Source organism: Meles meles, chromosome 5 (assembly GCF_922984935.1).
Source record: "Meles meles chromosome 5, mMelMel3.1 paternal haplotype, whole genome shotgun sequence".
Taxonomy (NCBI): domain Eukaryota; kingdom Metazoa; phylum Chordata; class Mammalia; order Carnivora; family Mustelidae; genus Meles; species Meles meles.
In genome coordinates, this window is record NC_060070.1 from 50,614,572 (window position 1) to 50,629,704 (window position 15,133).

General features: G+C 40.1%; 1 long non-coding RNA gene across 1 annotated transcript; it reads right to left on the reverse strand.

The window, feature by feature from the left end:
* Nucleotides 1-7,866: 7,866 nt before the first annotated feature.
* LOC123941153 lies at nucleotides 7,867-14,182 on the reverse strand. The gene is made up of 3 exons (XR_006818225.1): nucleotides 14,004-14,182; nucleotides 12,794-12,866; nucleotides 7,867-8,441 (listed from the first exon to the last, which is right to left on the reverse strand). It is a non-coding gene; the product is annotated as an uncharacterized LOC123941153 (long non-coding RNA).
* Between the last annotated feature and the right edge of the window lie 951 nt (nucleotides 14,183-15,133).

The following is a 15,133-nucleotide window of genomic DNA, read 5'->3' on the forward strand; positions in this document are numbered from 1 at the left end:
CATTTGGTCAGAGCCACTTCTCACTTCTGACCTATCTCATAATCCCTCCAGGGCACCTCTATGCCAGAGATGTGAGTTATCTGGTCAGAGTATCCTTGGGAGATGGCCCCTTTAGATATGCACCTCCCTAGGAACTAAAGTCTAAAAGGCCAGGGAGCAAAGTCAGGGAAAGGGGAAATAAGATTTGTCAGTTGCTTCTTGTATGACAAGATATTAACTGGGTGTTTTATGTGTAATCTATTCTTTAATCAGGAAAGCAGTTATCAGTATCTTGTATCTTGAGCCCTACCACTTGCTACGTGACTCAAACAAGTAGGGAAGGCTAAACATAACTGGTCTCCTGAATATGATGGCCTTCTTAGGTACAATCTTTTGTGAGAGTGAGCCATAATTTGGGGCCATAATTTTGCAGTGAGCCATAATTTTGCAGTGGATTCCAACACTAGCTTAGTCTTTGGGGTTGTAGACCCAAGCTTTTTCAAGATCTACATGTATTTGAATAATATAATCTCTGGCAGAATGTTCCAAGTGGCATGGTAACAATGATTCCAGCTTTGCTATAATGCACAGGTTAATTATATCCTTGTGACAATGCCAAAGTATGGCTTCATTACCCAAGGGATTGTGTTTATCTATAGTGATTAAATTAAGCATCCATCGACATTTCTGAGAAATACTCTAGCACTATTTTGAAGTCTTCCTAATCCACCTAGATTAATCCTTTTGTGCACAAACCATCAATATTTCCATAGGATAGTTTTCGTATGGATCATTCCTATGTTAACGTGCTAAAACAGTATTTAAGTTGAAATATTTAGCCTAAATGGAGAGGCATTAAAAACAAAGACCAGCTGTTGAATCTATGTACTTGGTAAAAAAAAAAATCCAGCTGGAATCAATATAGCATTTGGACACATGGTTGAAGATGTGCTTTTTGTGAGGAATGTGCCCTTGAGGGAAATGAACTTTTGCATTTGTATACTACTGAAGTGGAAAATAGGGGAGAACCTTGAAAGCCAGGGAATATCTTCAATTACATGAGATTAGTGAAGAATGAATGCTTTGAACGTTGGTGATTTTAAGACAGCCAAAGTAAAACAGCATTTTAATTAAATCCTGCACACTGGCAGTGAAAGCCCAGTCCCAACTTTGTGCTAAGTTTTAGGAACTGAGTATGAACAGAACTCTTAGGGTATCTAAGTGGCCTGCACATAATTAAATCTGTGCTATCCAAGATGGTAGTACTAGCCATTCATTCAATAAAATACATTTTAAAATTCAGTTCCTGGTCTCACTAGGCACATTGCAAGTACTCGGTAGTCACATGTGACTAGTGGCTACTCTATTGAATAGTGCAAATATCGAACATTTCCATCATTAGAGAAATGTTTACTGTAGTAAACATTCAATAAATACATCGTGAATGAATGAATGGATGGATGGATGCCTAAAATTTAAAAGGGGAGAAATGATATTGCTCTTGTAAAAAGTTGAACCAGTCCTCTTAAAAGAAGACATAGTATTTTGGGGGAGGGAAGGGGGATGGGTAAAGGGATAGAATGACCTTTTAAGAAGTATAATGTCCTATTTCATTGACATGTCTTAGATTTCTGTGACAAACTCCTCTGAAACTTTTGGTAAAGTCTGTTTTTTTTTTTCATGATGACCTGTGTGGGTGGGGAGTTTTTTGAGGAGCTCATTAAAGGGGCTTTATTTCATATGGGGGGTCAGCATGGTGTAGAACAGATGCCAGACATAAGGAAGAGGGAACAAGAAGTGGGCGAGGTCATATGTCACCAAGAAGACAGGAACCTTAAAGACAGATTTGAAATTCCATAGACCAGAGAACCAGGCTCAAGCCAACTTTACCTCTAATTAAAGTACCCTGGCTATACTTTAGTATACTGTATCAGGAGTCATCAGGCCAAATCTGGCCCACCTATCTGTATTTGTAAAGCCTACCAACTAGGAATAGTTTTTATACTTTTCAATGATTGTGGAAAAAAAATCAAAAGAATAATATGAACACACATGACAACGGTATGTAATTCACATTTCAGTGTTCATAAAAAGTCTTGTTGGAACACAGCCATCTCGTTTGCTTACAATTGCCTATTGCTGATTTTGTGTGACAATGGCAGAGTTGAGTGTTTGAGGCAGATATCAAACGGCCTGCAAAGCTTAAACTATTTGTTCCCAACTCCTGTACTATCACATCAGTATAGGGAGAAAAGGGATCTACATACCAGATATCACAAAACAATCAGGCTAGGAATGGGTTGCACTAAAACAAGGCTTTCTCATGGGGAACCATTACAAAAGAGGAGGTTTTAGAAGATTAGGGATAATGAGAGGAGTAGAGAATTGCTTAACAGGAAGGAAACCTGTACATCAAATGTAAATGTCTACATTTTTATTGCTGATGATAGCAGGAAAAATGGGACAGATGAAAAGAAAACTGTGTGACCTAAGATAATCAATCATCCAACTTTTCTGAGGATCAGTTCAACTTCAGGCAAGGGTCCTTTTGTGATTCAGAATAGCCCAGCACCAGATGGTTCAAAAAAGGCCTATTTAGTGCCTCCTAAGGGAGGGCCCTGTGCTAAAGTCAATGTGAAGGAAGGATGGGAAGCCTAAAGTTGGGCCCTTATTCTCCAAAAGAAACCACACATAATCTCCTTGAGGAGATAAGGAACCATATTGGACTATTGGTGATAAATGTGGCAAATGAGAAATTCTGGAAATAAGTTAGAGAACCAGGGATGGGACAGAATCAGCAGGAATAGTCAAGAAAGATATCCTAAAGAAAGAAGGAAGGAGTTGGGTTGCAGCTTGAAGGCTGACTAGGGAGAGGGGAGGGAAGAAAGGCATTCCACATGGGGAAATGGACAAGCAATGGCTTGGCATTAGGTGGAGAGAGCACTCCTCTTTTGATTGCTCTAAAAGAGGAGAGGGCAGCTAGGCTAAAGCAGGTGGATATGATGGGGAGAAGCTGGAGATAAAGAAAAATAGGACAGAGACAGGAGTTTGGGGAAGTTTTTGAAAGCCAGGATAAAGGGTTTCCAGATTGATAAGGAGAAACACAGTGTGTTTGTGTAAAGAGAAAGGTTAAGAAATTGGTATTCATCAAAGCAATAGCACAGGGAAAAGTTACGTGAGCACAAAGAACTCAGACAAGTCTGTTGATATTCTAGTAAGAGAGAGATGAACGGTAAGAAATAGTGCACAACCTTAGACCTTACAAGACAGGAAAGAAATTGTGTTAACAGACACATCTTCTAGGGCTTCCAAGGATAAAATATAACATGAGTCCAAAAATAAAGGTGGGAATTGTGCAGCCAGCTCTATGAATTTAGGCACATCATGGAATAGCCAACTGCTGGCAACACAGTCAATGGCTTTATTTACATGAGGATCTGGTGAACATCTTCGAAAAGATAGTGAGTAGAAGCATTGGCCCAGACAACTGGCTCCTTAAAAAGTATCCTGCATGACTGAGGAATCACAGATGTCCCTTACTCTTCTGAACAAAGGATTAGAATTGAAAAGGCAGTGATTCAAGAGAGGAGAGGTTCATAGAACATTTGCTAATGCTACTAAGCCTGAATAGGGAAGAGTGAGACATTCTGAGTGGAGCCCTGAGTAATATTATTGGCTTTTCTGACATAGCCTTTCCAGAGCTTCTCTCCAGATTCCTGGGAAGAAGGCAGTGAAAAGAGTGTAATGATCCTCAGTGAATAATATATATATATAAATATATAGATAGATACAGATCTATCTATCTATCTATCTACGGTCTCGGAGACACTGCCGAAAAAACATAGCACAGTCACCATCTTTTTCCTCCCACCTTCTCTCTTGACCAGTTCAGTGTGAACGAATGGCCATACCACTGACCTTTGCAGCTAACAGATGACCACATCCCCATTAGTAATGCTGACCAGCAGTGATCAGAGCCATGAAGCTTGGAGAATATCATCCTAAGAGATGATCAGTACACATAGGAAAGGGCATGACCCCTTGTCTGTGAAGATGATAAAAGGAACCAAAAGAGTTCCATCGTAGAGATTGAACTAAAATGGCTAATAGTAGACGCTACTGTTTTTATACTGTCCTTAAGAACCAAGCTTTTTACCATTTAGGTTGGTGACAAACCCTAAAAATCCTGACTCCTCCAATAAGACAAAATTATTTTTTATAAACTGAAGAATAATCATTTTGTTAGTTTTACCAGCAGATGTAGCATCACGAATGATTTTTACTAAGAGTCACTGCTTCCCCATGGGGATGTACTAAAGAAGTTTCACTGCCACGTCAGTGAGCCTTGATTCAAGCAGATCAGATGGGCTTGGAAGGAATAGCTGCAAGGTCAGTACACCCCACATGGAGGCTCTTGTCAACACTGACCATAAACATACTTAGTGTTTGCATGAGAACTGACCGGAAAAAAATAAATAAGTAAAAATTATCCCATGATTAAGATGGCTTCTTGTAGGTATGAAATTGAAAATACCTCAATTACCAGACTAACCTGGCACACTTGAGGAAAGGGGCTTATTAAAAAACAGAATGTTAACAAAAAGTTCGAATCATTTCTTGGTAAACAGAATTAATTGTTTCTTTGTATAAGTAAATTTTGTGTGGATGGTATAGAGTTTTATGTTTATGAAGTTGTCCAAAACATTGAAACCTTTTGGTGATGAAGCCACAACTACATCAGTGACTAGAATGAATGGGAATTGAAGGCACTGAAATTGAAATGTGTTTCTAGACTAATTTCTGTAGAATAGAGCAGTTGTACTACTAAGTAAGCTAAATTCTATAAGGAATAAGAGGATTTAATGATCTAATTTCCCATGATTTATTTTTACCAATGGAGAGAGAAGATAGATGGTTAAACTTAAATATAAAACGTTACTATGCAACTGGTTTATTGTCAGAGCTCTTCCATTTTCCATCAAAAAAATAACTTTTGGATTAAATTCTTCTCATTACATTTTGATGTCATTCTTAGGCAATTAGAATTAAATTATAAAAACTCTAGGAAACCCTTCCAAAAGTAAATAAGAAACAAAACTTCAAAAGAAACCACAAATTACTAGCTCCGAAAAAATTATCTGTGCATCTTTCAGTTGAAAATAAAACACATTTGAATGTCTAGTTTACTTAATAGGTTATTTTAAAATCATGAAGTTCAGGGCAAGTTTCCGCAGTGAATACTAATAAGTGGTGAATAGTTATTCTGGTGCTTACTCCAACTCCATAAATTCAACAATGGTGCGATGTCAAAATAAAGGAATATTTTCCTTGTCTGCTGGGAGCACCACTTCCTGAACCTTAATTAGAGGGTGATGCATAAAACATTTTTTGCTAACCTATTTGGAGTCGAGATACTGTCCAGGGAATATACTTCCAAGTGAAAAGGACTTATTTTGGGTAATAATTATTTTTGATAATTAAATGCCTCTCAACTCTCTGCTTAAACTTGAATTGCTCTGAGACAAATGTTTATTTTCAAGCCAGTAACCAGGAAAATGAAGGTATAGACAGCAGAGTTCACTCTTTATGGGGTAAATATATGCATGTAGATGGAATTTTAACTTGAAGTTTATGTAACACACCCTTTGGCCAGGAAAAAGCAAAAAGGAGCACCATTTTCTTTTCAAGTAATAAATGTGTTGAACACATGGCACAAGTGCCAAACACACGTACGCCAGCACAGGCCAGGGCAGCGGACTGGGCGGCCAGTGTGATGACCTTCCACATAGCCTGGGAGCCTCCCTGGCTACAGCTCTAGGAGGGCCATGTCTTTGGTCCAGAAAGCACCAACTTTGAATGTCAGTGTCGCATTTATACACCATAATGTAAAACTTTGTTCTTTGGGAGGACAGGTTATTCTTACTTAGCTGAACTTTGGGAATTTTCTTCTACTGTTCAGGGGCTGAGTCAAACATTATAGAGCCTAGAGCTCATTGAAAATGAGGTATGAAAGTAAACACTGGTTAAAGTAAGAAAGACTATCACATAAAATACACGTTTTAAAAAATTAAATTAAAAATTTAATTAAAAATTAAAAAATTAATACCAACATTCCCAAATCCAAAACCAAGCATATATCTAATAATTAAATTATTAGAATATAATATCTATATCTATATCATATCTATAACATATCTATATCATATCTATAACATATCTATAATGCCTTTTCCTATATTTTTGGTTGTATGTTCTTTGATTACTTCTTTATATGAAAAGTATTTTTTATTAATTCAACTTTCTGTAGAAAAATTAGAAATAATTCACTCTTCTGGCAGATAAAAAATTGTAGTTTAGAAGTTTTTTTCTAACTACACAACTCATTGCTAATGGCCTATATATTTTTAGAAAATTTCTAATAGTGCTTGCTTCAGCAGCACATATACTAAAATTAGAAAATTTCTAGCAAATTGAAGAAATTTAAAGTTAAAAGGAGGCACGTGTTGTAGGATTTTAGGGCATTTCAGATTTTTTTCTGGAGTGAGTGACTAATCTTAACAATTATTTGAATTGATACCAGTCTATTATTTGAGTCATTTTCTCTGGAGCCACCTGACTATGGTAGGACAGCCTGTATCAAAATTGCTAAGACTATATCCGATATGTTAGGACACATAAAATGTGCAATTCACGTACAGATGTCTTCACTAATCCACTACAGGTTTGTATTTTCAAACACAGGAATTCCATTACATTTGATTTTGCATAATTGCCATCAAAAAGTGGGGGGAAAAAAGTATGTAGTGCTTTTATAATTATATGTCCTATTTATTACCTACATTCCTGACCAGAAAGAACTCTCTTGGCATGGTATCAGTGAGCACTGAATCCTCTGTCTGTAATGTTCCACACCGATGATAGGAAAAATTTTCCACAGACCAGCTGATGGCTTTGTACATCACAAACCTTTCTCCTCTGTGCCCATATGCTTCCGTGGCAACCGTAGTAGGACGTGTTTATAGCATGATTCCACCTCTGGTCCTGTCGTTGTACTGCAGTGCTGTGAGTCAGCGCAGTGGGAAGTGGGAGTATTTTTGGAGCTCATCCCACACCGAGCCAGCTAGCAGGAATATCCCTGCACAAAGAAGCGACTGCCAACCACACAAATATTTCTCAAACTAATTGCTTCACCAGTCCCGCCTCCGCTGAGCCATATTTTAGCCCCTCGCCAATCTGATATACTTGACACTAGAGAAAGGATGGCAGAGAGTATGTTAGATGAGAAAAAGACAGCAGTCGTGGCCAGCCTTATGGTTATTTTTATACAAGTATATGATGATATGGGAGCACATTGCTAGGCCTCTACCCGCAACCTTGAAAGAAAGTTGTGCAATGAAAGACCCTGAAGCTAAACATTTGTGACAAAATTAGCCTCAGCGATTGTTGGGCGATCCAACCAGAGGCTTCGTGGTTCTTCAGAAAGATACTTACCATTAGTCTCTCTTCAAACCTGAAGCAGTGAAGTTGATACTAGATCTGGGGAGCTTCCCCCTCAGGTGTTCTATGCTAAAATCCGCGTGTGCTTCTATTCAGAGTTAGTGTGGGGACAACTCTGAAGGGGTGAACATTGACTTAGTAACTTAAAATTGAGAACACCAATGCAGGGGAGGGCAGGGGAGGTGGGAGAACTACTGTTGGAAAAGGCATGTTCTTGACCAAAGTAGAAAAATTTGTAACGTGCAATGTGTTTTCTGACTAGTTATTTCAGTGTCTCTAGGCTTTCACAGGATGGAGAAGTAAACTTGCATGTTGTTTAAGCCCCTGTAATCAGTAGTTGCAATCCAAACTATTCTTGACAGAGACAAGGTAGCATCAGGATTACTGAGAGAACATTCCTGAGTTATTTCTTCCTCCATTCTGCTGTCTTCCAATGCAGGACAATTGTTTAATAATCTAATAATAAACAATTTATTATTTCCCACAATTCTGTGGGATGGATCTGCTTGGCTGGTAGGTTCTGTCCACATGGCATCATTGGGGCTTACATGGGTAGCTGCATGACCCAGGTCCTCATGTGGGGCTGGGGAACACCGAAGAACACCCAAGATGCCCTCACTCCCATGTTGCACACCTCAGCCAGGTGCTGATGAGGTCTCCCCACGTGGTCTGCCATTATTCAGTAATGTAGCCTAAGTTTCTTTACACAGTAGCTAGAGCCCACCACAGCAAAGCAGAAATTGCCAGGCCTCATAGAGCCCAGGCCTGGAGTTAGTGCAGCCTCACCCCTCAGCCTCCATCACGCCATGCAGGATGAAGCCAATCACTAGGCCAGCTCAGATTTAAAGGCAGGGGAAACAGACTCTATCTCTTGATGGGGTAAGTGGTCTGCTGCAGGTAGAAGGATGGAAAATGTGTTGGCAGCCATTTTTGTAGATGGTCTATATGCAAAGAGATGGATATTCCTAAAAGGACAAAAAAAAAAAAAAAAAGTAAGATGGAGTAGAACCCAGATGCTCGCTCTTCTGGCACATAAACGCATTGTCTCAGTCAGATCTCGGCCTTTCTAGTCAGTCACTATTTAATCACTTGACCCTATGGAAAGTGCTGGGAAAAGGGATGATGCACGTTTTCCTTTCTTTCTAGTCAGTCACTATTTAATCACTTGACCCTATAGAGAGTGCTGGGAAAAGGGATGATGCACATTTTCCTAGACTGGGCCACCTAGAATAACACAATCTGTGGTGACCATGTTCTAAGATTGAGCTTCCGGAGTACAAGTCCCCACACTAGTTTTTCAGCGTATGCCGAGCTGAACTGATTCATTGAAGCAAACACATTACACAAGGATATGCACACACACATGACAATCGGATTGTCAGTTTATTAATTCGAAACTGGAAAAATAGCTAAGTAATCCAGAATATTGTTTTCTGATCTGTATATCTTTTCGTAGAATTTGGACAATCTACTTGGAAAGCCAAATTATTTCTGGAGGTTGCATAAGGAAAATTAGAATCAGAATGGAGGAATTAGATTATCTTAATGTGGTGTCCTCTTCTATGAGGCTTAAAGGAAGTGCCTGACAAGTGGGTGGTCAGTTAGACTACTGGTCCTCTGGCTAAATCAAATCCGTAGTCTGTTTGTGTACAACCTTCAAGTTAAGAATGACAGTGTTATAAAGAAGAACAAAGAAATATACAACAGAGACCATATGTGACTAGGAAAGCTTAAGATATTTACTATCTGGCCTTTTACAGAAGAAAGCATACTGAGCCCCGAGCCAGACAGCGAGTTACTTGACAGAAGGTATTCTCTGTTTCTCCTAGAACAGTGTTTACAAACTGCATGTCATACCCAATAGAGGGCTGTGAAATTAAGTATGTTAGGGGTGCAGTTGTGTCCTCTAATATGCATTTGTTAAAGTTCTAATCCCCAGTATCTCAGAATGTGATTGTATTTGGAGACAGGACTTTCAAAGAGATAATTAAATTAATATGAGGCTATGATGGTGGGTCCCAATTCAATATGGTTGGTGTCCTATAAGAAGAGGAAATTTGGATACAGACACATACAGAGGAAAGACCATGGGAAGACACAGGGAGAAACAGCTGTCTGTAAGCCAGGGGCAAAGGTGTCAGAAGAAACCAACCTTGCTGACACCTCGATTTGAGACTTTCGGCCTCAGAACTGTGACAAAACACATTTCTGTTGTTCAAGCCACTCTGTGTGTTATCCTTTGTTATGGCGGCCTTGGCAAACTAACACACAGGAATTTTAGAAATACGCAATAGGCTGAATGGAAAATGTCAGGGAGCACTGTATATTAAAAGAATAAATATTGTTTAATATGGTTTTATTATATAAGTATATGGTATGTATATGTTGGGGAATTGATATCTGTGATGTATTTCTCAACATGGCTCATGGTCAAAAAGTTTGAGAGTTACTGACTTAGAATATAGCAGGCATTCAATGTGTTTGCTAAATAATAACTTGAATCATTGTGTCAGGGCCCCATCTGGAGCTCACTGACATTTCTGCTCTTAACTGTCTTTCCCTGTAAGGACTTCTCTCTTCCTCTTTACATTACTTCTGGTATCATATTGTGATCACTTAGGGTATGATCTTCTTTTATACTGTCATGTCCCTAACTCTACCTTAAATCAAATTCTGCTATTCGCAGGGTCTTACTGCTTCTTGATTTGTGTGGCTTCTGGTCATTTTCAGAATATCTCCAAACAGCTAACTTCCTTCATTTTGGGGGGATGTAGCATATATCTGTCATTTTTATATGACCAGCATGGATACTGACAAATGGCAATAGCCTTCCAACTTTTCTTTTGGGGAACCTCTCCATACTCCATGTGGTTCTGGAAAGCTGTTCTGTATGGTGGGTATGTGACCCAAACTGGTCAAGGTCTTCCCTGATATTTGACATACAGTCTTAGTTTTAAGGACTATGGGAACCCAGAGCTGTTTTTCCTTCAGCATGGTGTACACACTGTGGAATGAGGCCAGACACAGACTAGAGCAGAGAGTTGGAGAGAAAGAGCTCTGGCAGGCTGGAGGCCCATGATCCAGCCATGCCAAACGGCTTAACTTCAGTCCTCAAATCAGTATTCTGTTCTCACTGCTTGAATTAAACAAGACGGGTGTGTTCTATTTGCTTCACATCCATGTTATCGTTGGGTTAGAGCTGGCTGTCAGTGCTGGTTATGTGGGCTGATAATAAACACCAGGCTACCCAATGAGAAGTACTGGTGTGTTGATAAAGGTGGGTTTAAGGAAAGATGATAGAATCTGGGTTAGGTACTGGGTGAAATCAATTATGTACACTATGCAAGCGGAAAGGAGATGTGTTAACTAGGAAAGATGACTGTAAACAAATGGTGTTGAATGAAGACAGTGTACGAGAGGTCCGCCTGTATGGCCGACAACAGAACTAAACCAATTAGCCGGCAGTTTTAAACCTTTCAGATTTATGATGTTTTGTTTAGAGGAGTAAATTATTGTATGTAATGATTGAGTAAAAAGAGAGACTCCTACAAAGATAGTAATTACTCTGTCATTTTTAGTTTTGCTTTAAAAAAAAAAAAACCCATAAAAATTAGGGAAACAAAGGTATAGCTTCAAAATCAGGTTTCAGTGAGTTAGACTAGACCAAAGGCAAAATCTGTGTATCTCTATCTAGTCACCCAGGTGTCTGTGAGGCTCTGCCTTTGACCTCTATAGAAGCCTTGCTGTGGGTTTTGCTTCCTGAGTCGAACAGATCCCCAAAGTGTACATTTTTTGAAGACACTAAATTAATTGCCATGATAAAAAACATCCCTGTAGCTCATGGACTGAAACATTAAGAAAGTACAATAACTTGAAGCCCACCCAGTTTTTAATGCACTAAAAAATTACACCGAGACTGAAAATACAGCAAGATTAATAGAGGGCCTAGTGGATGGAGAGTTTCCAACACACTGTGTAGCGCGTACAGCCAGCCAGCTGAGAAGTTACTAGGGCTGCAAGACAATAGGCAGGCTTCACTTCATACACTGAATGAGACAGCACAAAACCGAAGACACTCAACAGCCACAGTTTAGAGTCGCCTCTGTCTTGATCACTTATTTCCAACTTCCTTCTCTGTTTTCCTTCTGTAAAAATCTCCATAGAGCCTCTAACACCTCTGATCTCCATTTTATCACTTTTATTTCTCTTTTTCTGGGCTGCCTGTGCTTCAGTTGGCTTTTATAAGATTTTGGCTGAAGGATTCTCCTTTTCAAGTGGCTTGCTTGCTGCCGTAAGTGTCCTTAAAATCACACCTGCTACTACATGTCCACTTGCCCCAACTTAGATTTTTTTTCCTTAGTAACTTTCTTTATGCATTCACTGGTCCTATTCCATTTCTACTGACTGTCTCTCAATTTCAGCAATTCTTTCTCACATTTTGGGGGCATATAAATACTAAGGAGCTCACCCCAAAATTCCAGAATGTCATATCCAAAGGATATGTTTTAGTGTTTGTTTGACCTTTCTTTGAGACTCTTCTCTCTCTCAGCTTTCCATACAGTATTTTCACTGTTTTTTTTTTTTTTTTTTTTTACTTCTCAGGATGATCTTTCATTTTCCCTTCCTGAACTCTCTCAGCCCAGCCACTGTGCGGTCCAATGGAGAATTCCACCATCTGGGTGTTTCACTGCATCTCAAACTCAGTGTCTGAAAGCAGCCTCACTATTTCCCCTATCTTAGTTAATTGTATCCATCAATGAAACCAGAAATTACGGGATCACCCTTCACGCCTCCCTCTCCTTAACAGCTAATGAGGCATCTCCATGGCCATGGCTCTAGTTCCAACCCTGTCAACCCTGAATTCACTTTCTAATTGATCTTCACCTTTATTCAAGGGTGATTTATTCAGATCACCCTTCCCCACAGCCCATCTTCTCTCACTGCCCACTCTGTGGTTTTATACAAATGCAAACATGATTCTTGGGCACGCTTGCCTGAAATCTTCCAATACGTTCCACCATCTCCCACAGTGCTTCTGAACCTCAGCCTGACTCTGAATCAGTAGTCGCTTGCGAAAACGTGATTTTGACTGGGGCTGGGGTGTGGCAGTCTCCATGTGCTGCTGCTGCTGCTCCTTGGACTACATTTTGAGTAGATTCTAGATTCATGCTCTAGATTCTAGATTCATGTCCAAATCCCATAGCCCCTTAGAGTCTGCTCCCTGCTTAATGTGATAGGTGCGGTTCTTGACGTTGTTGGGAAAACACCTATGATGCCTCAGTCATTCCAACCCTTCATTCCACCTTGATCCACTGACCTTCACGGTTTTCTAGCCACATTTCTCAGTTCATTTGTAGGCCAATTTCAGGAAGCACCAGCTGGGGATTAGCCTATATTCAAAAGAGAAAAATCAGAGAGGAGAGGGAGTTGAGGGAAACTGGAAGGGGAGATGAACCATGAGAGACTATGGACTCTGAAAAACAACTAGAGGGTTATGAAGGGGCGGCGGGGGGGGTGGGGGGGTTGGGAGGTTGAGGGACCAGGTGGTGGGTAATGAGGAGGGCACGTACTGCATGGAGCACTGGGTGTGATGCCAAAACAATGAACACTGTTATGCTGTAAATAAACAAATAAAAATAAATAAATTAAAAAAAAAGAGAGAGAAAAATCAAATAAAATTTCCATAATAACAGAGGAATACGTGTTTTACAAGCTCTTTAGTGTGAAATGGTTCAATAATATCACATTTGTTTCACATTTCTTAACAACTCACCTTTGGGTCTTTACCATGACAATCTTTTTTTCCTAATGAAAATCTCACTAAAATTTTCATGAGGCCAGCAGTGAGGGAACAGAACTATATTAAGAGTCTTATGAAAAATATATTATACATCTTTCTCTAGATATTGTCTTTTAATATTTTCATTGGATTATCAATTGCTTATCTTCATTCCAGCTTTATGACTCCTTTTTCTTTCATCATTAGAAGTGGCTAATAAAAGAGTAGATTAAAATACGTTTGGCTGTTTGATCAGGGTTGAACATAATTTCGTACACCACAGACACTGGAAAGTGATGTTTATGTGAGAGAAGATCGACCTCCCCTTTCTCTGAGCCCAGAACAGATATTATCATAGGAAGACAGTGTCTCATAACGTAGCTGAGCCATTAGGTTCGCCCCCCATCTCCTGCCACTTCCAGCAGCACAAGCCAACATCTTATTAATCATGGAAGCTGCTGCGCTATTTTACACCTTCCTGTACTTTTGCATATGCTGTTTGCTTTGCTTAAAACTCCCTTTCTCACCCCTGTAGCTAACTCTCCTTGATGTTTCAGAGTTAGGTCAAATGGCACCTGGGATTAGGAAGTCCAAACGGATTGCCTCAGCGGGGCTAGCTTCTTACTGAGTTCCCTACGTAAACACGGCTGGTCCTGCTGGAAGATCTGATTTTTTGCACAACCCCCATCCCCACCCTGTTAGAGGCAGGGACCTTCCAGCTTCTCTGCCTGGCTGGCACAGTGTTTACCTGTAAGATGCTTGTGGTAGGCAGAATAATGCTGTCTCCCTCCTGAAGATGCCCACGTCTTAATCCCCTGATCCTGTGGATGTGTTGCTTTACATTGGCCAAAGGGAATTTGCAGATGGAATTAATGATCTTGAAATGGAGAGTTTATCCTGGGTTATCATGAGTGGGCCCAATGTCATCATGTGGATCCTTTTGAGATGGAAGAAGAGCCAGAATCAAAAGAGATGTCAAGTGAAAACAGAGGCCAAGTGATGCAGTCCTGAGCTAAGGCAGGCAGGTAGCTTCCAGAAGCTGGAAAAGGCAAAGAAATGGGTTTTCTCCTAGAACCAGCAGAAAAGAACGCATCCCTGCCAACACCTTGGTTTTAGCCTGTAAGAACCCATTTTGAACTTCTGACCTCCTGAACCCCAAGATACATTGTTTCAAGACACCAAGTTTGGGAATCTGCAGCAACAGCAGCAGTAGGAAACTAATATTGTGCTCAGTTAATGTTCTTTTACAGAATGCCTGAATTTAAAAAATGCCTCAGGGTCATCTTCTCTATCCTCCTGATCTTTCTATCTGCTCTTTCTCCCTGAGCTGTGAGGGAAGCTGCAGGCAATGGCTCTAGGAGATCTGCTTGGTCCAGCTGGGTCAGGGATGGGCAGGGAGGTGGGGGGCTTCCCACTACATCACTCCACCAAAACACAAAGTCACACTTCATTAAATATTTTCTATCACCTCTTGGTGGTTGGTGCTGTGGGAAATCTTATTTGGTCTGTAGTTTACTTTTGAATTCCCTACAACTCTTTGAGAATAAGCACTGCATTACAGTACATTCAAACCTGGCGATCAGCCAAACCTGCGCCAAACCTGTGCCCTGCCCCCAGCCTCCACCCCCCCCCCCCACCCCCTTGTTCCCTGCCTGCCCGAGAGGTGCTGGAATGCCCACCTCCTTTGAGAACACGTGTTTCCTGACCCACTTAGGTAATTTTCTGATATAATGCAGTTTTCCCTTCCCCAGACCTTCATTTCCAGTTTAATGTACATAAATGTGTACTGAAAAAGACTTTTTAAAAGGTAAATTTCCTTTTCACCATTATCCTCTCAGGGCTTTTTAATCACTATGGTGACAAGTGAAATGCCAACAG